The following is a 25,777-nucleotide window of genomic DNA, read 5'->3' on the forward strand; positions in this document are numbered from 1 at the left end:
TGCAGAGATGAACATAGCTGAGCAGGTGTCCTTATCATATCTTGGGTTATGATGTTCAGGGTAGATGCCCAGAAGTGGTATGGAGGGATGGTCGGGAAGGTCTATTTTCAGTTCTTTAAGAAACCTCCACACTGCTTTCCAGAGTGGCTGAACTAGTCTACATTCCCACCAGCAGTGTAGTAGGGTTCCTTTTTCTCCACAACCCGGCCAGCAACCGTCATTGTCTGAGTTCCAAATCTTGGCCATTCTTGTTGGGGTAAGGTGGTATCTTAGAGTTGTTTTTATTTGCATTTCCTTTATGACCATAGATGATGAACATTTTCTCATATGCTTTTCTGCCATTTTAATCTCTTCTATTGGTAAGTCTCTCTTTAGTTCCCTTGTCCATTTAGTGAATGGTTTATTGGGTTTGGGGGGGATTAATTTCTTGAGTTCCCTGTAGATACTGGATATTAAGTATTTGTCAGATGTATTGTTGGTGAATATCTTTTCCCAGTTGGTTGGCTGTCTCTTTATTTTTGCAACTATGTTTTTATCTGTACAGAAACTTTTTATTTTTTGGTAGTCCCATTTATTGAGTCTCTCTCCTATCTGTAGTGACCCTGGGATTCTGTTCAGGAATCTTTTGCCTGTTCCTATGAGTTCCAGTGTCTCTCCTACTCTATCATGTAACAGTTTCACGGTTTCCAGTCTGACATTGAGGTCTTTGATCCACTTTGAATTAATGCTTGTGCAAGGCGAAAAGCTAGGGTCAATTTTCAGTTTTCTGCATGTGGCTGCCCAGTTTTGCCAGCACCAATAATTGAATAGACTATGTTTGTTCCACTGTATATCTTTGACTCCTCTGTCAAATGCAAGTTGACTATAAGTATGTGGTTCTATTTCTGGGTCTTCTGTTCTGTTCCATTGATCTTCTGGTCTGTTTTTGTGCCAATACCAAGTGGTTTTTGTCATTATGTCTCTATAGTAGAGCTTGGAGTCTGCATTGCTCTTTTTGCCTAGAATTGTTTTGGCTATTCTAGGTCTTTTCTTGTTCCATATGGAATCTTTTAATTATATATTCTATTTCAGTAAAGAATGTCTTTGGGATTTTGATGGGGATTGCATTGAATTTGTATATCAATTTTGGCAGTATAGCCATTTTCACTATGTTGGTTCTCCCTAACCATGAGCATGGGATGTCTTTCCATTTCCTAGTGTCCTCTTTAATTTCTTTCACTAGGCTTTTGTAGTTTTCATTGAATAATTCCTTTACATCTTTGGTTAAGTATATTCCTAAGTATTTTATTCTTTTGGGGGCTATTGAGATTGGGATCGTTTTCTTGATTTGGCCTTCTGTTTGTGTATTGTTGATATACAAGAAGGCTACTGACTTCTGAAGGTTTATTTTGTATCCTGTTACTTTGCTAAAGTAGTTTATTAATTCTAGAAGTTTGGGAGTGGAGTTTGTTGGGTCACTCAAGTAAAGGATCATGTCATCTGCGAATAGAGATAGTTTAATTTCTTCTTTCCCTATGTGGATCCCTTTGATGTCCTTTTCTTGCCTTATTGCTCTGGCTAAGGGTTCCAACACCATATTGAAGAGAAGTGGAGAGAGTGGGCATACCTGTCTAGTTCCTGATTTTAAGGTGAATGGTTCTAGTCTTTCACCATTTAGTATAATACTAGCTGGAGGTTTTTCATATATGGCTTTAGCTATTTTGAGGAATGTACCTCTTATTCCTATTTTTTCTAGTGCTTTCAACATGAATGGCATTTTGTCAAATGCCTTCTCTGCATCCAGAGAAATTATCTACATTGATTGATTTGCAAATGTTAAACCAGCCTTCCATCTGTGGGATGAAGCCTACTTTATCATAGTGTATGATTTTTTAAATTTGTTTCTGGATTCTGTTGGCTAATATTTTATTGAGGAGTTTTGCGTCTGTGTTCATTAGAGAGATAGGTCTGTAGTTTTCTTCTTTTGTTGGATCTTTCCCTGGTTTGGGGATGAGAGTCATATTAGCTTCATAAAATGAGTTTGGTATTGCTCCTTCTGTTTCTATTTCTTGGAAGAGTTTCAAGAGTATAGGTGTTATTTCATCTTTAAACGTCTTGTAGAATTCCACAGTGAAACCATCTGGACCTGGGCTCTTTTTGGTTGGCATTTCCCTGATTGCTTCCACAATTTCATTGGAAGAGATTGATTTGTTTAATTTGTTAACCTCTTTGTTGTTCAGTGTGGGTAGCCTATATTTATTTAAGAAATCGTCCATTTCTACTAGATTTTCTTGTTTCTTTGAATATAGGCCCTGGTAGTACTTATTCATTATGGACAGTTGTGATTGTTCCCATGGGGTCTCTAATCTTGTTTATTTGAGTCTCCCCTCTCCTTTTTCTGATTAATCTTGCTAGGGGTCTGTCTATTTTGTTGACTCTTTCAAAGAACCAACTTTTTGATTTATCAATTTTGTGTATGGTAGATCTTATTTCAATCTCTGATATTTCTGATTTTATTTTTGTTATTTTCTGTCCTTCTAGTTGTTTTAGAATTAACTTTTTCTTGCTCCTCTAGGTGTTTCAGAGTTTTTTTTTTTAGGTTATTTACATGCTCTTCTTCTGTCTTTTTATTTTTTTATTTTTTATTTTTTTGCCAGTCCTGGGCTTGAGCTCAGGGCCTGAACACTGTCCTTGGACTTTCTCAAGGCTAGAGCTCTACCACTTGAGCCTCAGCACCACTTCTGGCTTTTGTCTATGTATGTGGTACCAAGGAATCGAACCCGGGTCTTCATGCATGCTAGGCAAGCACTTTAACCACTAGGCCAAACTCCCGGCCCCTCTTCTGTCTTTTTAATATGTGCTTGTAGTGTGATAAATTTGCCTCTTAGAACTGCCTTTGCTGTGTCCCATAAGTTCCTTTGTGATGTCTCTTGATTGTCATTACATTCAAGGAAGTTTTTAATTTCTTTTCTGATCTGATCTGTTACCCAGGAGTTATTCAGAAGTGTGTTGTTCAGCTTCCAAGTGATTGAATGTTTTTTGACTTTGACTGCATTGTTCAGAGTTAGTCTGACTCCACTGTGGTCTGATAGAATGCATGGGATTATATCAGTCCTCTTGTATCTCCAGCAGACAATTTTTAAAAAATTGCTTCTTGGCAGAAGGTACTTCAAACAGAAATAAACCCTGCCTACCTAACAGCCAAGGCAGAAATCTCTCAGGGCCTGCATGGCTGTTGTGCCAATCTTCCATGGCCACTGCAGCAGGGATGTTGAAACCACACAGAGCAAGGAATGTCCTTGTGACGCTGTGTAACTGAACACACCACAATTGTCCCTTAGGTACATTTTGTTTTTTTCTACCTATAAATGGTAACACGGAAGTCTATAAAACAAAGACACTTTGTACTTGTCCTTTGAAGCAGAAGCCCCTAATTGGTCTAAACTTGTCCTGGAGTGTCAAATAGTAAAATGAGAGAAATATTTGTTTGCTGATATTTGGCAAAATGGTAGTACTTTGCTTCTAATTTTTACTGATGATCAATCTTTATGTGTGTGTGTGTGTGTGTGTGTGTGTGTGTGTGTGTAGCTTTCGAATTGCTCACTCTAATGACATTCAAGGAAGGTGTTAGAATTGATTCTTAAGGTACTTTGTAATGTGTGTGGCAGAGCAAAGCTTCCTTAAAAGAAATGATCTTCAGTGCCAGAGGCTGGAGGGCAGTGAGGCACCACTGTATAATTGGGAACAGAGGAGAGACCTTGTCACTACCTGATCACAGGGAATCCCTAAGATTTCTTGGATTGAGCAGCCTCTTACCCAAGAAAATTAAGGGTAGAAAACATTTTCATAGGCTGGAAATGTGGCTTAGTGGTCAAGTACTTGCCTGGTTTGCATGAAGCCCTGGGTTCAATTCCTCAGTACTGTATAACCAGAAAATGCTGGAAGTGTTGCTGTGTCTCAAGTGGTAGAGTGCTAGGCTTGAGTAAAAGTAGCTCAGAGACAGTGCCCAGGCCCTGAGTTCAAGTCCCAGGGCTGGCACAAAGAAAAAAAAAGATATAAAAGAAAACATTTTCATAGCCACAGCAATTATTTTTCTTGTTGGGTTGTAAGAGAACCATTGGCCAGGCGCCAGTGGTTGATAATTTTAGCTGCTCAGGAAGCTGAGTTCTGAGGATCATAGTTTGAAGCCAGCCCCTGGAGAAAAGTCTATGATACTCTGATCTCCAGTTAACCAGCAAAAAAGCCAGAAGTGAAGCCAGAAGTGCCTGGGCACTAGGCTTGAGCAAAAAAAAAAAAAAAAAAAAAGGCTAAAGAAAAAACAAGTCCTAATACTCTTCCTCTCTCTCTCTCTGTCTCTGTCTCTCTCTCATACACAAACATTAAAAACAAAATTTATATATATATTAACTCTTCCATATACTGTACAAATATCTGATGCTTGCAGATACACATATCTTAAATTTAGATCTTTTTTAAAAATTTAGTTTCTTTCAAGACTTTTATTTCTATCAAAGTATCTGAAATTTTCTGTTTTTCTATCATTACATCTTTTTTTTAATAGGACCTTAACAAAATATAGTAAAGTACATGAAGGTGATAAGGCAAAATTGTACCATTATAACTGTTTCTTTGTTTTTGTTTTTGTTTTTTTTTTTGTTGTTGGTCATGGCGCTTGAACTAGGTCTGGGAGCTGTCCATGAGCTTTGTCAGCTCAGGGCTCCTGCCCTACCCCTGAGCCAAGCCCCACTTCCCATTTTCTAGAGGTTAATTGGAGAGGTTAAGTGTCTCAGTTTCTTTTGTGCCCGGACTGACAGGCGTGAGCCACTGTGCCCAGTTGTAAGGAAAGTTTTAGAGGTTAGAACGAACAATGAGAGGTAGAAACAAAAGTGATTTTTAGCACAGGCAGGCTTTATTGCAGAAAACCAGAGAGGGTCTCTTTGCATCAGGGCAGAAGGAGGGAGGGAGGATGTCATGAACCAGTCATGTCAAGTTATCTCAGAGGGAAAGTGGTTAGAGATTGAGGAAAACACACACATGTACACTTTAGAGAACGTTGGGACTAGGTAGACCGTCAGCAACAGAAATCTGAGGGACTAAAGTAGCCCAGCATATCTATTTGTCTGTCTGTCTGTTTGTTTTTGAGAGTCATGGGGCTTTCCTGACTTTTTTTACCCAAGGTTAACATTCTACCATGGTACCACAGTGCCACTTCTGATTTTCTGGTAGTTAATTGGAGCTCAGAGTCTCACAGACTATCCTGCCAAGGCTCTTTTTGAATCAAGATCCTCAGATCTCAGCCTCTTGAGTAGCTTGGCTGAGCCTCCAGTGTTCACCCCAGAATATTTATTTATTCAGGATTTGTTTCACAAGGAAGGGAAGGGACAGATCAAAAAGGGTGAGACAAGTTGCGTTCAGCAGGCACCAGAAACTTTAGCAATACAGGAAACAGAAGACTTATGGTTAGAGATAGTAAGATAAAAGAAACATCCTCTTTCAGCCTCTGGGCTGATCAGCTGTTCCTGCTCCAGCCATGGACTGGGGTGACAAGGCTCATAACTGATGCCTCAAGAGTTCATGCTTCTGGGTCCTAATTAGAGGGGAGGAAGAGAAGGAAAGAGAGAAGGAGGGAGGGAGGGAGGGAGGGAGGGAAGGAAAGATTGCCAAGATAGAGGGGTTTTTCAGGGACTGAACAAGGGAAAGGTTAGACTGTTAGAGAAAGTTTCTGGGAGTAGTCAGTTACTGGAGATGAAAAGTTAGGTTCTGCTAAGCCTAAGGCAGCAAGGCCTGAGGCAAAGGTTGCTTCTTTGTTCACTGTTTTGTGACTTTCTTCTCCAGAAAAACTTCTAGACAGCTGGGTGCCAGTAGCTCATGCCTGTAATCTTCTCAGGAGTCTAAAATCTGAGGACCACTGTCTGAGGACCACGGTTCAAAGCCAGCCCAGGTACTAAAGCCTGTGAGACTCTTGTCTCCTATTAACCACTAGAAAATCAGAAGTAGCGCTGTGGCTTAAGGGGTAGAGCAGTAGCCTTGAGCTAACGAGCTCAGAGACAGGGCCCAGTCCCCTGCAGGCTTCAAGTCCCACGACTGACATATACATATACATACATATATATATATATACACATATATATAATTCATTAAAAAATAGATAAACCGGGCTCCATCCAAATAAAAAGCTGAAATATCAGTGTTATACCCCTGACTCAAGCTCAAGGAGTTTCATGCATCAGGGCTGACCACTTACCCCTCCCTAAATACCAGATAAAGAGATACAGTGAAGAACACAGAAGAGTGATTTCATTCGGGGCACAGGCAACCATAGGAGGACAGTACTTCAGCCCATTGTCATCCATTAATTACTAATTGAATTAGACAAAGCATTGGGGGTAGAGGGAAAGGATACAAAAAAAAAAGTCCTATTCAGAGCTGGCCTGACAGTATGTTTTCTCAGGATGGGTCAAGTGGAGCATGGTTATACTAAGTGCTGCTGATGCCCAGCTTCTGGTTTGGGTCTGTCCATTTCTTCCAAGCTTCCATGGTCAGTGCAAACTGACTGCCAGAGAGAACGGCTCAGGGCAAAGGGCATACATAGAAAATACAAGTTGAGGGCTGGGAATTTGGCCTAGTGGTTAAAGTGCTTGCCTAGCATGCACAAAGACCCAGGTTCGATTCCTTGGTACCACATATATAGAAAAAGCCGGAAGTGGTGCTGAGGCTCAAGTGGTAGAGTTCTAGCCTTGAGAAAGCCCAAGGACAGTGCTCAGGCCCTGAGCTCAAGCCCAGGACTGGCAAAAAAAAAAAAAAAAAAAAAAGAAGAAGAAGAAAATACAAGCTGAGATGACAAGATTTTCTCCTGCTTTTCATGAATTTGTGGGTCCATGTAAGTAATGTGTTTCAGCAAAAGTAGCTTTTAAGAGCTATTTACAATACAACTAAGAGAATGAAAAGGCACTCACAGAGAAGGAGAAAAATGTTTGTAAATCTTGTATCTGAAAGGAGTTAATATCTAGAATATATAATATATATATATAGAGAGAGAGAGGGAGAGGAAGAGAGAGAGAGAGAGAGAGAGAGAGAGAGAGAGAGAGAGAGAGAGAGAAAAGGATGAAAAATGGAGGAGGACATCCAAAGCAGGCCACTTGGCCAATAAGCACATAAAACAATATTCGATGTTTCAATGTTTAGCATGATCTTAGTATGTCTCCCATAATTCATATTTTAGAAACCTAATCCCAATACATCAGGAGATGTAGCCTTTGGATAATATTTAGGTCAAGAGAGATCTACTCTCATGTATGGATTAGGGTTGTTATTAAAAGGATTTGTAGAATGTGCTTGCTCTCTTCTGCTCTTCTGCTGCTTGATAACAGAGTGAATCTCTTATGCCCTTCCACTATATGAGAGCACAGCAAGAGACCTACACCCAAAGGCCAACACGTTGATCTTGGACTTTCCAGTCTCCAGAAATGTAAGAATTGAAAGCAGGGACTGGAAGATGTTTGTATCCTCACAATTGTAATAGTGTTATTCATAAGAATCAAAAGATTGAAGTTACCCACATATTCATCAGTGGGTGAGTGGATAAATAAAATATAGCATACACATACAATGGATGATCTTTCAGCTACAGCTACAAAGAAAATCTTGTCACAAGGTATAGTACAGAGGAAACATAAGGGTGTTAACACCAAGTGAAATAAACCAATTACAAAAGGACAAATGGGTATATGATTCTACTCAAATGATGGCCTCCAGCCGGGCAGAATGCAGTGGCTCACACCTGTAATCCTAGCTACTCAGGAGGCTGAGATCTGAGGATCAAGATTCAAAGCCAGCCCAGGCACAAAAGGACCTGAGACTCCAATTAACCTCTAGAAATCTCCAATTAACCTCTAGAAAAATGAGAAGTGGGCTTGGCTCTAGGCTAGGGTGGTAGCCTTGAGCTGAAGAGCTCAGGGACAGTGCCCAGGCAGAGTTCAAGGCCCCATGACCCACCAAAAAAAAAAAAACAACAACAAAAAAAAACAACCCAAAACTTTCCTTACATTCTTCTGGTGCCAGAACCCAGAAAGAACTCCCTCAAAGCTTAAATACTTCCCTTACACATATGACCAGAGCATAAACTGTCCATATATTGTATAGAAAGACAAACTGAAGTGTCAAGAAACTGTTGCTAGTGGATGCCAGTGACTCACAGTGATTCTAGCTACTCAGGAGGCTGAGACCTGAAGATTGCTATTGGAAGCTAGTTAGGAAAATCCATGAGATACCAATTAATCACCCCACATTCAAAAGGGGAGCTGTGGCTCAAGTGGTAGAGCCCCACCTATTAGTGATAAAACAAAGGGGCAGTACTCAGGCCCAGAGTTCAAGCCCCAGTACCAGCACAATATATAAATAAATTAGATAGATAGATACTATGTTGCTAAAACATAATACATCAATGATCTGTAAAACATATTATGGAGTTGGGTTTTGATCTGAACAAAAGGAAAGCAAGAAAATATGAAATTAGAATTGCCTTTTAAAATTTGGGAGGGGCCGGGAGTTTGGCCTAGTGGTAGAGTGCTTGCCTAGCATGCACGAAGACCCGGGTTCGATTCCTTGGTACCACATACGTAGCAAAAAGCCAGAAGTGGTGCTGTGGCTCAAGTGGTGGAGCTCTAGCCTTGAGAAAACCCAGGGACAGTGCTCAAGCCCTGAGCCCAAGCCCAGGACTGGAAAAAAAAAAGAAAACAATAAAATTTGGGAACAATTGGTTAATACAGGGAAAGAGGCTTCAAAGAGGAGGCTATTGCAGTAAAGAGGGAGGATATGAAGATAAAATCTTAGAAATGAGGATCTTGGACAAAGTTACTCCTGTATGTGATTCTTGATTCTTCCCTGTGTCCAGCTTTGGCTCTTTTCTCCTTTGAATGGGCAAACAATACTCTGTCTGTCTGTCTGTCTGTCTCTCTCTCTCTCTCTCTCTCTCTCTCTCTCTCACACACACACACACACACACACACACACACATACACTCATAACTCACAGCTAAGTAAGTTGTTTACTAGAGGCTTACAGTCTGGGTTTCCCTACCACCCCTTTGAAATGCTGGAAGGGCTATTGGATGATGCCAAGTAATGAAGAAAAATAAAGGCAGCAACTTACCAGTTAAGTAATTCAAAGAATGAAGACATGCTATACTTTGTCACACAAGAAATGGTAAATACTGTTTAGAATATGCCCACTTTAGTTTGGGATATTTCACAGAAGATGAAGGGACTTGCTAATGGAAGTAGATGATCATTTCCATTTAGTAAGTGATGACATCACACCAAAAATTGCATTTGGAAATACTCTGAGACTGTGGCAGTTTTATAATATCACTGATGGCAAGGAATCGAGGGCACCTTTCCATGCCTTGCTGGCATTACTGTAGCCTTCCAGAAATTGTACACCATGCAAACCAGAAAACATCTCTCTAAATAGAGTGATCAGGACTTCTTAGGATGGGATTGCCAGATGCATGGCCTTCTCAGACTTTGAGGGGAGTAACATGGGACTGGAGGGGGTCATGGAATACTCTGGTGAGGACCAAGTGTGGATATGAGGAATGATCTTAAAGTGGTTATTTGGGTGGAGGTGAGAAAGTGCATATCAGGAAGGGTGGCCTGCCAGAAACAGTGGAGGTGGGAATAGAGTTATTTTCTGGGGCGAGCTCCTCGACCAGCGAGGAAGAACGACCACCACTCGAGGATTCTTCTCAAATCATACTTTATTGGAGAGCCTTTTGATTGAAGGGGGAGCAGGAAGCGAAAGGGGCTGGGCAGGGAAATGCAGCTGCTTACATACAATCAAGGAACCCGGGGTTTTTTGCCATTGGTCGCTCTGTTGCCAGGGCCGTTTTAAAACTCGGGATTGGTCAGGCCTCTGACGTCATACGCGCAGACTCAGAGGAAAGAGCAAACGCTCTGCATTCACATACCAAATAAGGAGAACTAAGAGGTTGTTTAGTGGCGGCCGCTCCGGCTCCCCACAATTTTCCACAGAGAAAACTAAATCCTGTGCCCCTAAAGTCTAGTCAAATGGTAGAAGTTCTAATTTTTAGTCTTTTTTTTTTTTTTCTGCCAGTCCTGGGGCTAGAACACCATCCATGGGCTTTCTTGAGGCTAGAGCTCCACCACTTGAGCCATAGCACCACTTCTAAGCTTTTTCTATGTGGTACCAAGGAATCAAACTTGGGTCTTCACTCATGCTAGACAAGGACTCTACCACTAGGCCAAACTCCCACGTGAAGGTGTAGTTTTAAGTGGGTTATCCAGTCCCTGTGACATCAACTCTGGGATCTGGGTGAAAGTGGTATTTGTTTGTTTTTCTGCATTAGATGCTCCAGGAGCATGATTATAATCCAACTGTAACTGTGAGTTCCTGAAGAAAAGGGAGATTGGTTATTTTGAATGCAAAGATAGTTAAAGAATGAAGGCTGAAGTATTTCACCAAAGCAAATAACAACAACAAAAAGCTAAGGGACAGCACCTAGGCCTGAATGAAGCCCAGTATCAACTTAAAAAAAGTCAAAATAGTGCATATATGTGTGCATATATATATCTGCACACATATATGTATATATTATCAAGTTAATAATATATATTTCAATCAACAAATTAATGCTATATTTTCTTTTTTATTTTATGTTCCTGAGCTGTTTTGCTTAAGCCTAAGGCTCTATCACTTGAGTCCCAGCTCTATTTCCTGTTTTTTGGTGGTTAATTGGAGATTGGAGTCTCATGGACGTTCCTACCTAGGCTGGCTTTGAACCATGGTCTTCAGATCTCAGCTTCTTAAGTAGTTAAGATTATAGGTGTGAGTCACCAGCTCCTGACTTAAGTGTATTTTATGTCTTATAGTTTATTATTCAACTGTTTAACCAAAGAAGTTCATTAAGTTATGGCATATATAGCAGTATATAGTTACTAAAATATTGGTATAGATATGTATTTATTCATCTGAAAGTTATTTGTGTCTTATGTAAACTTTATAATATTAAGTACACGCTTCTGTGGTAGCAAAGGTAACACTGTGATAAATTTCTTTTCTATTTTTGCTCCTAAGCCACCCTGAATCATTTCTATAATTCTTCTACTCTTGTATGTCCTTGAGTGTTCTACAGATTTCTGGCACTGATAGTTTACCTGTTATTTATTGATGTGATATATACATTGTTAAAATAATGAAACACTTTTATAAGGTTGTTATATAGTCATTTTCCTGGGCTCTTGCCTTTTCCCTTGGGCGATCAACACAAGTAACTTTTGTTACTTCAAAGACCTGGCCAATAATCTATCAGCTAACGGGTTAAGGTACAGCAAAGGCACACAGGGGCTTGCTTAAGCTATACCCAGTGTGCAGTCCTATTGGCCTTGTATGTCCTGTATAGTTACAAATATTTTAAACATAATCCATATATATATATATATATATATATATATATATTTGCCAGTCCTGGAGCTTGGACTCGAGGCCTGAGCACTGTCCGTGGACACTTTTTGCTCGAGGCTGTGCTCTACCTTTTTAGCCATGGCACCACTTCTGGCTTTTTCTGTGTATGTGATATCAAAGAATCAAACCCAGGGTTTCATGCATGCTAGGTGAGCACTCTTCCACTAGGCTATGCTCCCTGCCTAAAGTATATTTTGGACTTTAATGAATATGGAAGCCTTAAAGATCATTTTCTCTGGTGGCATAATTATGAGTGATCTATCTTACTTCCTCTTGCCTCCATTCCTCTCTGTTTTTCTCTCTTTCCCGTGCTGTTTCGAGCTTTTACATTTTTGCTCAAGGATAGCACTATACTACTTGAGACCCAGTTCCACTTCTGGCTTTTTTTTTTCTTTTGTGGGCGGGGTGGGTGGGGGTGGGGGTGGGGTTAATTAATCGGAGGTAAGAGCAGCACAGAGATTCCTGCCCAGGATGGTTTCAAATCTTGATCATCAGATCCCCGCTTCCAGAATAGCTAGGATTACAGGTACCACTGAAGCCTCACTTTTTCTCTTTTTAATCTTTTTTTTTGGTCAGTTGTGGGGATTAAACGCTGGGCCTGGCTACTGTCCCTGAGCTCTTCAGCTCAAGGCTACCTCCCTGCACCTTGAACCACAGCGCCACTTCCAGTTTTGTAGTGATTAATGGAAGATTTTAGTTTTTTAGTGCCCGTGCTGGCTTTGAACCTTCATCAGATTTTAGCCTCTTGAGTAGCTAGGGTTACAGGTGTAAGCTACCACGCCCGAGTCTTGTTTTAATCTTAACTAAATTTCTGGATTTTTCTTACAGAATAAGCACATTATTTGTACAGCAAAATATTCACTTGACACTCTAGTTTTAATTCAGAAAAAAAGTAACATTGTTTTTCAATAGCTCCACCTGCTGGCTGCTAACGAAAGCTCATGTTTAAATATTGCTGAAGTGTTGGTTTTACTGAGTGGCATCTATAGCAAAGAGCATAAATAAAATATTTGTGTTGAAATACACAGTAGTTGTTGCATGTCTGTGAAAAAAAGAGTCTGGGGAGTCAGTATTCTTGTCTAACAGACTGATTGTCTGAATCACAAGGGTGAAACTAAAAATGATTTTGGTGGATTCACCCATCTGATTTTGTTACATGTTCAAAACAAATACTATGTATCAATGGTTGTGTATATGTATATTGGAAATACAGTCATTTCATTTAAATTCATTTGCCTTTGCACAAATATTCAGAGCTACAGTCTATGTTGCATTTTGTCATTCCTATTACTTTTCAAGTGAAATTGCTCTTGGCCTTCAACTCATGATAAATACTTTCCCAAATTCAAGTCTCTGAACAATAACACGAGTTTTGATAATTTGTGTAAGAAGCTGTCATCTGTTTTTGGAATTTTTTTCAAACAAAGTGTATTCTGAAGAAGAACATAAACAATAACTTTGAAGGAGCATATTAAAACTATCATGCACTATTGTTAGTATTGTATTTTTCTGTTGTTCTAATGTCAGCATTTCCTAAACTCAGTATTTACTTGTGACTTAAATGGCCTTTAAAATGAGTTTAACTGTATGTTAACTGGAAGATGGAGGAGAGAAATTCTCTTGGTGAATATTCCTGAAAAAATCACTGAGCCTTTTGGGTCTCAATTTCCTTAAGTAAACTGAAAGAACTGAAAGAGATGCTCATTTCTATGCTCGATTGAGTTCCGAAGTTTTTGTTTTGTTGCTGTTGTTTGTTTTTGGAGGTACCCAGAGTTTGAACTCAGGGCCTCTTGCTGAATTGGCTGGTGCTTTACCACTTGAGCCATACCTCTAATCTGGCTTTTTGGCACGCTTTTATTTTTGTTTTGTTTTGCTTGTTTGTTTTTGGAGATGGGATTTCTAGGACTGCCCATCCAGATGGGCCTCAAATCCTAATCCTCTGGTTCTCAGCTTCCTAAGTAGCTAGAGGTATGGGTGTGAGCCACCTGAATCTGGCTTCTGAATTCTTTTCATGCATATTTCTGACATTATTTTCTAATTATTTCTGAATCAATAATATTTAAACAGATGATAAATTTGAAGAGCCATGATCCTGTAACTAAAGAATATTGGGATTATTTTTATGGAAGAAATGATACCAAATTTGATTCTATAAACAAGGAAATCTCCCCTACACAATGGGGAAAGTGACATGAATTTAAGAACACATTTATTAAATGTTTATTAAATATTAAAACAGATTTGTTAACAGAGAGTTAATATAGTATTCATATCCCATTTGCTGAGGTCTGAGCAATGGCTTGCAAATCTTAAACCAAAAATATGATTCATAAGCTGGGTGCTGGTGGCTTACGCCTGTAATCCTACCTACTCAGGAGGCTGAGATCTGAGGATTGTGGTTCAAAGCCAGCCTAGACATGAAGGTCTGTCAGACTCTTATCTCCAATTAACCACCAAAACGCCTGGAAGTGGTGCTATGGATCAAGTTGTAGAGTGCTAGCCTTGAGCTGAAGAGCTCAGGGACAGCGCCCAAGCCCAGAGTTCAAGGCCCACGACCACCACTACCAAAACAAAAAAGGATGTCACAGACTTTTCTGGGCTAGGCTAGCTTGGAACCATGATCCTCAGATGGCAGCTTCCTATGTAGTTAGGATTATGGGTGTGAGCCACCAGTACCCAGCTGATTTATATTCTTGACTATCTTAAATGATACAACATCCAATTACAACCATCCTGCTGAATTTCAATTTGCTTACTTTAAAACATCCTCGAATGTATTAGAGTACTTTAGTATAATTGTGGAACCCAGTTTTCCTAGAGCCTTGCTTTAGATGAGGGCTTATATTTCTCATGTATGTAAATCCATTGGCTGTTGTATAAAAGTAGGTCTTCCATGAGAAACAATGCTTTATTGAATCATGAAGTGATTTTCCTCTATCCTTCCTAAAGGTAAATGCCCAGAGCTCATCAGGCAGCTCTTTCAAGATCACCTCCTTTCTGCTCTTTTGTCAAGAGTTCAATCCTGTTGAGGTGGTTGCCGATGGTGGGCAAAGTTCACTCATGACACACAATGTTTTTTTAATTTTTTAAGTTTTAATTTTTTGCTAATAACTTATTTATTGTAATTAATAGATGGGTTACATTATATTTGCCAGATAGAAGATGCATTTCTTCACAAACACTGAAACCCCTTCTCATGTTTTATGACACACCATTTTATAGTGGGAAGGGTTTAATGGTATCTTATGGTTTGGATAGGAAAGGTTGTCCAACACTTATGTGTTGAAAGATTGGTACAATGTGCAGAGGTGGAACTTTGGGGAGGTGATTAGATCACGAGGAAAGACTCAGCCCACCTAATCAATGGATTCTTTCACTGATGAATGCATATCTAATGGCATTAGTGGGAGATGGTGGAAACAAGGAAATGAGACTAGGTTAATGGAAGTAAGTAAGTCACAAGGGCATGTCCTTGAATAGTATACCTTGTCTTTGGTCCATTCTTGTTTTGTTTCTGGCTGCCAGGTTTGCTCTGCCATGAGGTCTGGCCTTACCATAAACCCAGGAATACCAAAGCTGGTCAATCTTGCTTTGTTGGTTTTGTCAGATTTTTTTTTTCCACAGTAAGGAAAACTGATGATCATAGTGAAACCTTTTGTCAATTCAAGACTTACTGCCACATATCAGAGGGAAAACCACATTTTTAAAATTTTTTTATTTTATTTTTTTGCCAGTCCTGGGCTTTTAACTTAGGGAGGGGCCTGACCACTGTCCTTGGGCTTTCTGAAGGCTAGAGCTCTACCACTTGAGCCACAACATCATTTCTGGCTTTTCTATGTATGTGGTACTGAGGAATTGAACCCAGGTCTTCATGCATGCAAGCACTTTACCACTAGGCCAACCTCCCAGCCCCCAAATCACATTTTTATACAATTTGCACATTAAGAAATATGTGGCACCTAGCTAGTAAATCCTAGCTATTCAGGAGGCTGAGACCCAGCCTGGCCAGGGAAGTTTGTGAGACTCTTGTCTCTCCAGTTAACTTCCCAAAAGTCAGAAGTGGAGCTGTAGCTCAAGTGGTGGAATGATAGCCTTGAGGAAAAAAAAAAAAAAAAAAAAAAAGAAAGCTCCTGGTCAGAACTCTGGACCAGAGTTCAGGCTCTTAGAACAAACACAGGAGAAAATTTACTGAGCATCTATTATGTGTCAGATAGTGGGGACTAGAACAATAAACATTTTCAACAAAAATTCTTGTACTCCTTTGCTGTTTTGAAATTTTCTTGCTGTCTGTCTTTGGGGGTTTGAAAACTGAAGAGTATAACATGAGAAAGCAGAAAGTGAGGAGGCTGAGACTGGGAGAACATCTGTGTCAAGAGAGCCTGCGTGACTCCATCTCTAATTAACTAGCAAAAAGCTGAGCTGTGGTATGGTTCAAACAGGTCTAGTAAACAATGGAGGCATAAGCACAATTGTCCAAGAAATGCTTGTGGAATTGAAAGAGGTAGGTCTCTGTATCTTTGAGTGCTCTGGCCCCAGGGACATTTGCTGTATCAGGACTTGAACTTGGGAATTTGCATACTTTTTTTTTTGTTGTTGTTGTTCAAGGCTGGCATTCTACCACTTGAGCCATATTTTTACTTCTGGCTTTTTGCTGGTGTGTTGGAGATATGTCTCTTGCATTTGTCTGCCTGGGCTAGCTTTAAAGGGAGATCCTCCCTTTGAATGGGATCTCAGCCTCCTGAGTATATTATAGGTGTGAGCCATCAGTCCAGGCTTGCTAAACTTCCTCCCCCCCCAGTCCTGAGATTTGAACTCAAGACCTGGACACCGTCATTGAACTTTTTTTGCTCAAGGCTGGTGCTCTACTACTTGAGTCACAGATCTACTTCCAGCTTTTTTGGTGACTAAATGGCTCTCACAGGCTTTTGTGCCTGGGCTGGCTTCCAACTATGATGCTCAGATCTCACCATTTTGAGGAGCTAGGCATACAGGTGTGAGCCACAGAAACTGGTGACTTAAGAATTGAGTTAGTTTTATTTATTTTTTTCCTCTCTCGAGGTTAGTATTCTAGGCTTAAGCTACAGCTCCACTTCCAGCTTTTTGGTGATTGATTGGAAATAAGAATCTCACAAATATTTCTGCCCCAGCTGGCTTCTAAGCGAGGTCTTCAGATCTCAGCCTCCTGAATAGCAGTTGTGAGCCACAGATAACCAACCTTTAAGATGCTTCTTTCCCACTAAAATAAGCTTAGTTTGTCAGCACCGCCTATTTTTGTCGTTGTTTCCAATGACAAACATGCGACTTCAATCCATTAACTCACTTTTTGCTTGTTTACTAGTCATGTCTGGAACATCTCAGGATATCAGGGAAAACCTGTTCCCCGCAAGACTGTCCTCTGGCAGGGATCACAGAGCCCCACCCCAGCACACAGCTGTAGAGAGAGGGGAAGGGGAGGGGGCTAAGAGGGAAGACCCCCCCACTTCTTCCTGGAGTGCATCCTTTGTGTACAGTTCTCCCACCCCCCCAAGAACAAATCCGACCAAGTCCTGGATGCTTTGTTTACAGGTTAGAAGACTGTCTCTCTCCCTCCATATCTCCTTCCTTCACATTTGGAAAATGGAGGGCTACAGTGAAAATTCAACAGGCACCGTGTGGGGAAAAAACTGTCCACATTTCGAGATCAGAGCTACCGAGTAGTTAACAGTACTGATTTTATCGACCCTGTACAATATCATTGCAGATGTCAATGTTTTATTATTAATTTTTAATCTCCCGACCTCTACCCTCTAAGTTAGGAGAGCCAACTATCGCCCAGTGCGTAGCTTCGGAAAAGAGAAAGCACCCCAGCAGCGGGACGCAACTCCCGGGCTAGAGCCGCGGGAGCCTGCGCGTGCGCGTCGGTGCGCGCCCCTCCAGGCGGGGCGGAGAGGTGGGCGCGCGCGTGCACTCCCGGGGGCGGGACGGAAGGCGGACGCGCGCGCGCTGACGGGGCGGAGCGGAGGAAGGGACGCGTGCGCGCACGGGGCGGGAGCGGAGGCGGAGCCCGGGCCCGGCTGGCGGGCTCGGCGGGCGGGCGGAGCCATGCCGTCGGCAGGGGGCGCTGCTCCCCCACGCCGCGCTCCGCCTGCCCCCCGGGTGCTGGTCCGCCGCGGTTCGATTGGAGCAGCCGCCGAGGAGCGCTTGGCGCCATTTTGAAGCGGAGAGGAGGAGGAACGGCCGGGGCTGGCTGCGGAAGGGGAGGGGGGGAGGAGAGGAGGCGATTGGATGCGGCGGCGGCGGCGGATCCCGGAGAGCCGCGGAGTAAGAGGAGTACCGAGTCGGACACCCGGAGGTAAGCAAGCCGTGCGGTGAACAGGGAAGGGAACGTCTTGGTGCTGTGTGCTCGCCGCGCTCCATTTTCCAGCGCCCGCCACCGAGGCTGTGTGTGTGTGTGTGTGTGTGTGTGTGTGGTGGGGCTGGAGCGCCGCCCGCCCGCCTCGTCTGCCCGCCGAGTCTCGGGTCCCGCTCCCGCGACCGGGGCTTGCAGCGGCGGGCGGGCCCCGGGGGCCCCCGGAGGGTCGCGGGCGCGGGGCGCGGGGCGGCGCGGTGGGGGCGGGGAGGCCCGGGGCCGGCGCGCTCCTCCACGCCGCCACCGCCGCAGCCTCTGCGAATTAAACTTGCCGCTCTGCCCCCGCGGCGGCCGGGGCTCCGGGGTGGGGGGGGAGGGAGAGGGGAGTCGCGGCGGGCGGCCTCGCCGGCGCCCCGGCCGGGCGGTGACCTTGCGCTCGGCGGGGGTCCCGCAGCCCCGCACCCCGCGCCCTCCGCCGGCGCCCCTCCCCCTCCCCTCCCGCGCCCGCCGGGCGCGTTTCCCGGGCGGCGCGCCGACGGCGGGGCGCTCCTGTTGAATCCCTCCCCGGCCGGGCTGGTTCCCCCTCCATCTCCCACTCCCCACCCCGTTCTTCCGGACGCGGTGGTTCACCCCCCCCCCCCCACACACTCTTCCCAGCCCGCCCGCGCTCCACCCGGCCTCGGGGACACCGGCTCCTCGAGTGACATTTTTACACTGCTTAACTTGGCAGTGGAGCGGGAGAGGAAGGCGCGCACACCGCGCCCGGTGCTGGTGGAGGTGGTGGTGGGGGGGGGGTTGTGTGTGTGTGTGCGTGGGGGGGGGGTGAGCCGAGGAGCTAGTTCGTGTAGGAGGGAGCACGGGGTGTGCTGACGGCTCCCCCGGACACTCCGAGGTTCGAGCTCTCTCCCCCTCCGTTTTTTTTTTCTTTTTCCCTTTTACCATTTAGGACCGTTCGAAAGGCAAAATGGTGTGCGGCGGTGCGCGGCTCGCCTCCCCGGCACCGTTATCTCGGTGACACTTTCAAAGTTTGCGCTCCCAACCAGAGCCTTGGCTTCCTCTTCTGCCTGCGGCCGCGATCCCTGCTGTCGGTTTCTTTTCTTTTCTTTTTTTCTTTTTCCCCTGAGTTCGTTCGAGGCTTGCTCTCTGGGCAGATCGACTTGTTATTTCCAGGAGTCAGTGTGAACCCCCAAAATGCAACTCCCTGGTCCTGAGGACCGTACGCTTTCCGCGGTCTTCGGCGGCCCCGAGAGAGGGAGCTCGGCCAGGGGTTGAAAGAACAGTTAGTTCTCCACCCTCTGCGCGCGCGCGCACACACATGCACACACACACACACACACACACACACACACACACACACACGCAAGGCTTCTCCATCCTCGCTCCTCCCACACTTGTATTGGGGAGTGATGGATGGGCAGTGGTGTCCCTTGTGACCTTACTATGTCTAGGAAACACTTCGGGGAGCTTTGGATGTTGCCCTGCATTGCCAGAGTTTGGCTGTGGTCTCCTGAGAGGTGGGGGGGCGGGGTGGAGTACCGTGTGTAATCTTACCACTCACCTTTCAAAATGCCAGTGGGTTCCTGTCTAGGAGGCGAGCTCTACGTGCCTCGTACCTAAATCCTGAAAGGCAGGGTGATCTTTGTGCTCTTATAAACACATCTTGATGAAGTTTCAAGAGAGAACTCCATGGGAACGTGTGTAGAAGTCGAGCAAGCAGAATATCTGTGATGATGAAAGTGTCATGGCAGGGGGGTGTGGGGGGGGGAGGGAAACGGATACCAAGACATGTGAAAGGGTATCAATGTATGTGAATTAATGCACCTTCTATCTGGCAAATATCATGTAACCCTTTTACTAATTACAATAAAAAAAAAGAAAGTGTCATGGCACTTAAGATAAATGCATTTTTAAAAACTTTGAAGGAACCCCCTTATTTTTCCTGTTTTAGCTTTGAGACGGGATCTCCATATGTAGTCCAGGCTGATCTCTGAGTTGTAATCCTTCTGCTTCAATCTCTCCAAAGTACCAATATTACAGAGGGCTGGGACAAGCTTGCCTCACTACACCTGGCTCACAAGTCACAACATTAGTCTGTACATATGTAAATGTGCACACATGTATACATATATAGCACAACATATACGTAGCTACAACATACATAATTATACATAGGTAGATGTATTGTGTGCACATATAAATATCTTACATAGAACCGGGTAAATATATAACTATATATGTATATAAAATGTACTTTAACTTTTTTTGTTGTGGTTTCTTCAGTCGTGGCACTTGAACTCTGGGCTTGGGTGCTGTCCCTGAGCTCTTCAGCTCAAGGCTAGCGACTCCTACCCTTTGAGCCACAGTGCCATTTCTGGTTTTCTGGTAGTTAATTGAAGATAAAGACTTTCATGCCCTGGGCTGGCTTTGAGCCCCAATTTTCAGATCTCAGTCTCCTGAGTAGCCAGCTGTGAGCCATGGGCAACCAGCCTAAACTTTTTTTTTTCTTTTTCTTTTTGTTGGTTGTGAGGCTTGGACCCTGGGCCTGGGCTCTGTCCCTGAGCTCTTCAGATCCAGGCTTCTGCCCTACCCCAGAATCTGGGGGTTGTTCTGAGCTCTTCAGCTCAAAGCTACCACCCTACCCCTTGAGCCTCAGCACCACTTCCAGTTTTCTAGTGGTTAACTGGAGATAAGAGTCTCTCAGACGTTAGTGCCTGGGCTGGCTTTGAACCATGATCCTCAGATCTCAGCCTCCTGAGTAGCTAGGATTATAGGTGTGAGCCAATGTGCCTGGCTTTTTTTTTTTTTTTAAATTGGAGTACTTCCCCTTTCTTTCCTTCTTTTTACAGCTGGTTCTGGACTCCAGCTGTCCCTGTGCTTTTGAGCTCAAGGCTACTGCTCTACAACTTGAGCCACAACTGTTTCCTTTTTTTTTAAATTTTAACTTTTTGTTTTTAGTATATATGCATGTATGCATGCATGTCAGTTCTGGAGCTTGAATTCAGGGTGCTGGATACTGTCCCTGAGCTGCTTTTGCTCAAGACTAGCACTCTACCACTTAGGCTACAGTGCCACTTACAGCTTTTTCTGTTTATGTATTACTACTAAGGAATCAAACCCAGGGCTTTATTCATGCTAGGCAAGCACTCTATCACTAAGCCACATTCCCAGCCCTTTTTTTAGTGCTTAATTGGAGATCAGAGTCTTCTTGGGCTTTCCTGAATAGGCTGGGTTTGAGTCTCCACATTCAGATCTCAGCCTCCTGTGGAGCGAGGGTTACAGTTATAAGCTACCTGTGGGTTCCTCCTACCCCCTTCTCTGATGGCTTATTTTTTTTTCCCTCTTAGATGGGTGTTCCTTGAAGTGTCATTTAAACAAAGAAATTAATTGCTTGTCTTTATTTTTCCCATGGTTCCCCTTTCCTTAAGAATTTGAGAAGGTGGATGATGGTGATTCTTGGCATGAGGTGGCTTGTAGATGGCTGTTGGGAAAAAAACCTATTTTAATTTTGAGTTTTCTTAAAATTGTTTTGTAGCTTTAACAGTTTCAAAGTGTGACATTTTAAGGACTAAACTATCAATAATTTGTTAAGTAAGTACAAATCAAAGTGGTACCCTATGTTAGACAGGTCTTGCCTTGGCAGAGAGCAAATGTTTTGGTGCACTTAAATTTTTGTGAGGAGAGGAATATTTTGGGAAGCTGTTTATTCCCTTGGCAATTTTAAAGAGTGTCCTTTGGCTCCCACACTGGTATATCTTTTTGATCATGTTTGCTTAGAACTAATAGGAGAGCTTGCTCTGATTTTGCTTATAAACACATAGATCACATGTACCATATATATTAGAAAGTAATAAACTTTCATTTTCTTTGTTAGTGTTAGAGAACTACAGGAGGATCTCCAATTCTGGTAAATGTGAAATTAGATTTACTTGATTTGAGCAATGTCACCATTAGACTATACATTCTTGTGATGGGATTGGGACTAGCCCTTAATTCACTGGAGGCTTATGAGTTTCTGGTAATTTCTATTTTTACTTACAATACTTAACTATTTAATAAAATTTATTTAGCAATGTTTAAAATCACTTGCAAAGGAACACATTATTCTTCATTCCCTTTTTACCTTTTTACCCCTTCTTCCTTCCCTCCCTCCCTTCCTCCCTTCCTTTCTTGGGCCTTGAACTCAGGACCTGGGCACTGTCTCTGAGCACTCTACCACTTGAGTTACAGCACCATTTCTGGCTTTTTCTGTTTGTGGTATTGAGGAATCCAACCCAGGGCTTCCTGCATGCTAGGCAAGCACTCTACCACTAAGCCATGTCCCCAGCTCCCTTACCTTTTTTAATTCATTCAACCACATAGTAAAGCTTTAAGGTTGACCATCTGTTTTGGAAACCGGTTTTAATAACTACTCTCCAGGATTCAGTTCTTAGTTTGTTTCAGAAGATAACCATTGTCTCCATCTTCTGGAGTTACTTACTCTATTGTTGTGTAACACTGTTTGACATGGTGTTTATCTTTGTGAAATTTGTAAGGAGAAATTAGTATGGAACTTTATTTTATTTTCAGAGTTACAAGGTTTAGCATATGTGAGTGTGTGTATTTTCTTTTTTTGTTGTGGTTCTGGGTTTTGAACTAGAGATGTTCTGCCTCTTGAGCCACTTTGATACTTTGATTTACTTTTCTGGTAGGGTCTGCCTAGGCCATCCTTGTTGTAATTCTCCAGCCTATTCCTCTTGTGTAGCTGGGATTATAGATGTGTATCACCACATCTAGCTTTTTTTTTTTTTTTTTTTTTTTTGGTGGGTCACGGGGCTTGAACACTTCCTGGGCACTGTCCATGAGCCCTTCAGCTCAAGGCTACCGCCCTACCCCTGGGACTGGGCATTGTCTCTGAGCTCTTCAGTTCAAGGCTACCGCCCTACCCTTCAGCCAAGCCCTACTTTCTGTTTTTCCTATGGGTTAATTGGAGATAAGAGTCTCAGGTCCTTTTTCTCAGCTTCTTGAGTAGCCAGGATTACAGGCATGAGCCACCAAGCCCAGCCCAGCATGTTTTTTTTTTTTTTAGACTCTGGGCCTGAGCACTATCCTTGGGTTTTTCCTCAAGGCTAGTGCTCTACCACTTGAGCCACAGCACCACTTCTGGCTTTTTTCTATGTATGTGGTACCAAAGGAATCGAACCTGGGTCTTCGTGTATGCTAGGCAAGCAGTCTTACCACTAGGCCAAACTCTCGGCCCCCAGCTAGTTCTTTGAAATAGTCTTCAATTTTATCCCCCCCCCCAACTTGGCTTCAAGCCTTGGTGCTTTTATCTCTGCCTTCCTATAGCTGGGATTATAGGTATAAACTAGGTATAAGTCATTGGTGCTGGTCTGGTTATTTTTCTTTTTTGTTGGTCGTGGGGCTTGGACTCTGGGCCTGGGTACTGTTCCTGAGGTCTTCAGCTGAAGCTTAGTGTATTACCCCTTTGAGCCACAGCTTCACTTCCAGTTTTCTGGTGGTTTATGGAGATAAAAGTCTCATGGAGAGGTCCATGCCAGACTGGCTTTGAACTATGATCTTCAGACTCAGCCTCCTGAGTAGTTAGAATTACAAGTGTGAGCCACCAGCGCCCGGCTGCTCTGGTTACTTTTGAGATAGGTCTCACCTTTTGCCTGGGCTGGACTGGATCACAGTCTTCTGTTAAACTTTCTGCCATAGATGTGCTGAAAAGTGTGGTGTGTGTTACTATACCCAACCTTTGCTGTTGAGGTGGGGGATTGTCTCTTGAACTTTTTGGCATGGGCTGTCTTTGAACCGCTATCCTTTTGATATCAGCTACCCTTGTATATGTGATAATAGGCACATGTCACCAGTCATTATGCTCAGCTACCAGTTGAGGTAGAGTCTTATCAACTTTTTACTTGGGTTGGCCTCAAATAGTAATGTTTCAGATTTTAGCCTTCTGAATAGTTAGGGTTACAGACATGAGCAAGCGGTCCCTGTTGGTTTTTTTTTTTTTTTTGCCAGTCCTGGCTTGAACTTAGGGCCTGAGCACTGTCATTGGGCGTTCACAAGGCGAGAGCTCTACCACTTGAGCCACGGCATCACTGGTACCAAAGAATCAAAACTGGGTTTTCGTGCATGTTAGGCAAGTACTCTACCACTAGGCCAAACTCCTGGCTCCCTGGTTTTACTTAAATTTAAAGTTTTAGTCTTCAAATGGTTATACGAGGGGGTTACAGTTTGACATTTCAGGTGCATCTTGAGCAGAGTCATCCTTTCATTCATCATTCTCCCACATCATATCTCCCTCAGTCATATCATATTTCCTGTTTCCTTTTTCATATTTGTATATAAAGTATTAAGACTTTGGGAAAATATGTAGCCTTTGTCTTTCTGTGCCTGGCTTTGCTCACTATACTGTATATTGATGGCTGTCTATCTATCTTTATTTAGTTTTGTTTCCTTTTTTTCCCTGATCCATCCATTTCCTTGCAAATGACATCTTCCTGATGGCTACATAGATGTGTCATTTATACATGTATGTATGCACATGGATGCATATGCATCTTATTTTCTCAATTCATTTGTCTGGTTTTAGGACATTTGGGTTATTTTCATAACTTGGCTATTTTCATAAACAGTGCTATAATGAACATGAATGTGCCATGTGCATGCCTTTGTTGTATTTTGTCATGCAGTCTTTCAGATACTCCCAGAAGTGCTATTACTGGTCCATAGGATAGTTCTATATTTGTTTTTTGAAAAATCTCCATACTGATTTCCATAGTAGTTGCACTAATTTGCATTCCTAGCAACAGTGTTTTAGGGTCCCTTCTTCCCTATATCCTTGCCAGCATTCGTTTTTTTTTTTTTCAAAGAACTTATTAACATTGATTTTTACATCATATTTCAAATGACATGTTTAACAAACGAGTGCTCAAGAAAGGAATCTATATACAATCACTGGCATTTAGTTTTTAGAACATAATAAAAATTAGGCTAAGGGTTTGTATATCATAGATACATATTAATTTATGAAATAAAACATTGTATCTATAGAGTCATAGGTTTTTATGTCTATGTAGTTGTGTTTATATTTCCAATACCATGTCCGTAGCTTTGGGTATGCAAATATTGAGTCTTTGCTCTTGTACTGTTTGAATCTAATAGCCACATATTAAGCATACCATGCGCCTTCTGTTCCTTTGGTCTTGACTTGTCTCACTCAACATGATTCGCTCTAGATTCTTCCACTTCCCTGCGAATGCCATTATTTTATCTTGTCTGTTGGCTATGTAGTATTCCATTGTGTGTATATATATATATATATATACACCACATTTTCTGTATCCATTAATCTGCAGTAGGGCATCTGGATTGTTTCCTTGGTCTGGCTGTTGTGAATAGTGCAGAGATGAACATAGCTGAGCAGGTGTCCTTATCATATCTTGGGTTATGATGTTCAGGGTAGATGCCCAGAAGTGGTATGGCGGAATGGTAGGGAAGGTCAATTTTCAGTTCTTTAAGAAACCTCCACACTGCTTTCCAGAGTGGCTGAACTAGTTTACATTCCCACCAGCAGTATAGTAAGGTTCCTTTTTCTCCACAACCCCGCCAACATCTGTCATTGTCTGAGTTCCAAATCTTGACCATTCTTGTTGGGGTAAGGTGGTATCTTAGGGTTGTTTTTATTTGCATTTCCTTTGTGACCATAGATGATGAACATTTTCTCATATGCTTTTCTGCCATTTTAATCTCTTCTTCTGATAAGTCTCTCTTTAGTTCCCTTGTCCATTTAGTGAATGGTTTGCTGGGTTTTGTGGGGGGATTAGTTTCTTGAGTTCCCTGTAGATACTGGATATTAAGCATTTGTCAGATGTATTATTGGTAAATATCTTTTCCCAGTTGGTTGGCTGTCTCTTTACTTTTGCAACTATGCTTTTATCTGTGCAGAAACTTTTTATTTTTTGGTAGTCCCATTTATCGAGTCTCCCTCCAATCTGTTGT

General features: G+C 42.7%; 1 protein-coding gene across 5 annotated transcripts in view; it reads left to right on the forward strand.

Moving 5' to 3' along the window:
• The first annotated feature begins 17,710 nt into the window (after nt 1-17,710).
• Pds5b (PDS5 cohesin associated factor B) overlaps nt 17,711-25,777 on the forward strand; it is a 167,381-nt gene continuing 159,314 nt past the window's right edge. For all 5 annotated transcript variants that reach the window (XM_090342241.1, XM_090342242.1, XM_090342246.1 and 2 more), the window contains exon 1: nt 17,711-17,791. The gene's annotated coding sequence lies outside the window, so the exon portion shown is untranslated. The remainder of the gene's footprint in view (nt 17,792-25,777) is intronic.

The sequence above is a fragment of the Megascapheus bottae genome, chromosome 11, assembly GCF_031878675.1.
Source record: "Megascapheus bottae isolate mThoBot1 chromosome 11, mThoBot2.hap1, whole genome shotgun sequence".
In the NCBI taxonomy this organism is placed as follows: domain Eukaryota; kingdom Metazoa; phylum Chordata; class Mammalia; order Rodentia; family Geomyidae; genus Megascapheus; species Megascapheus bottae.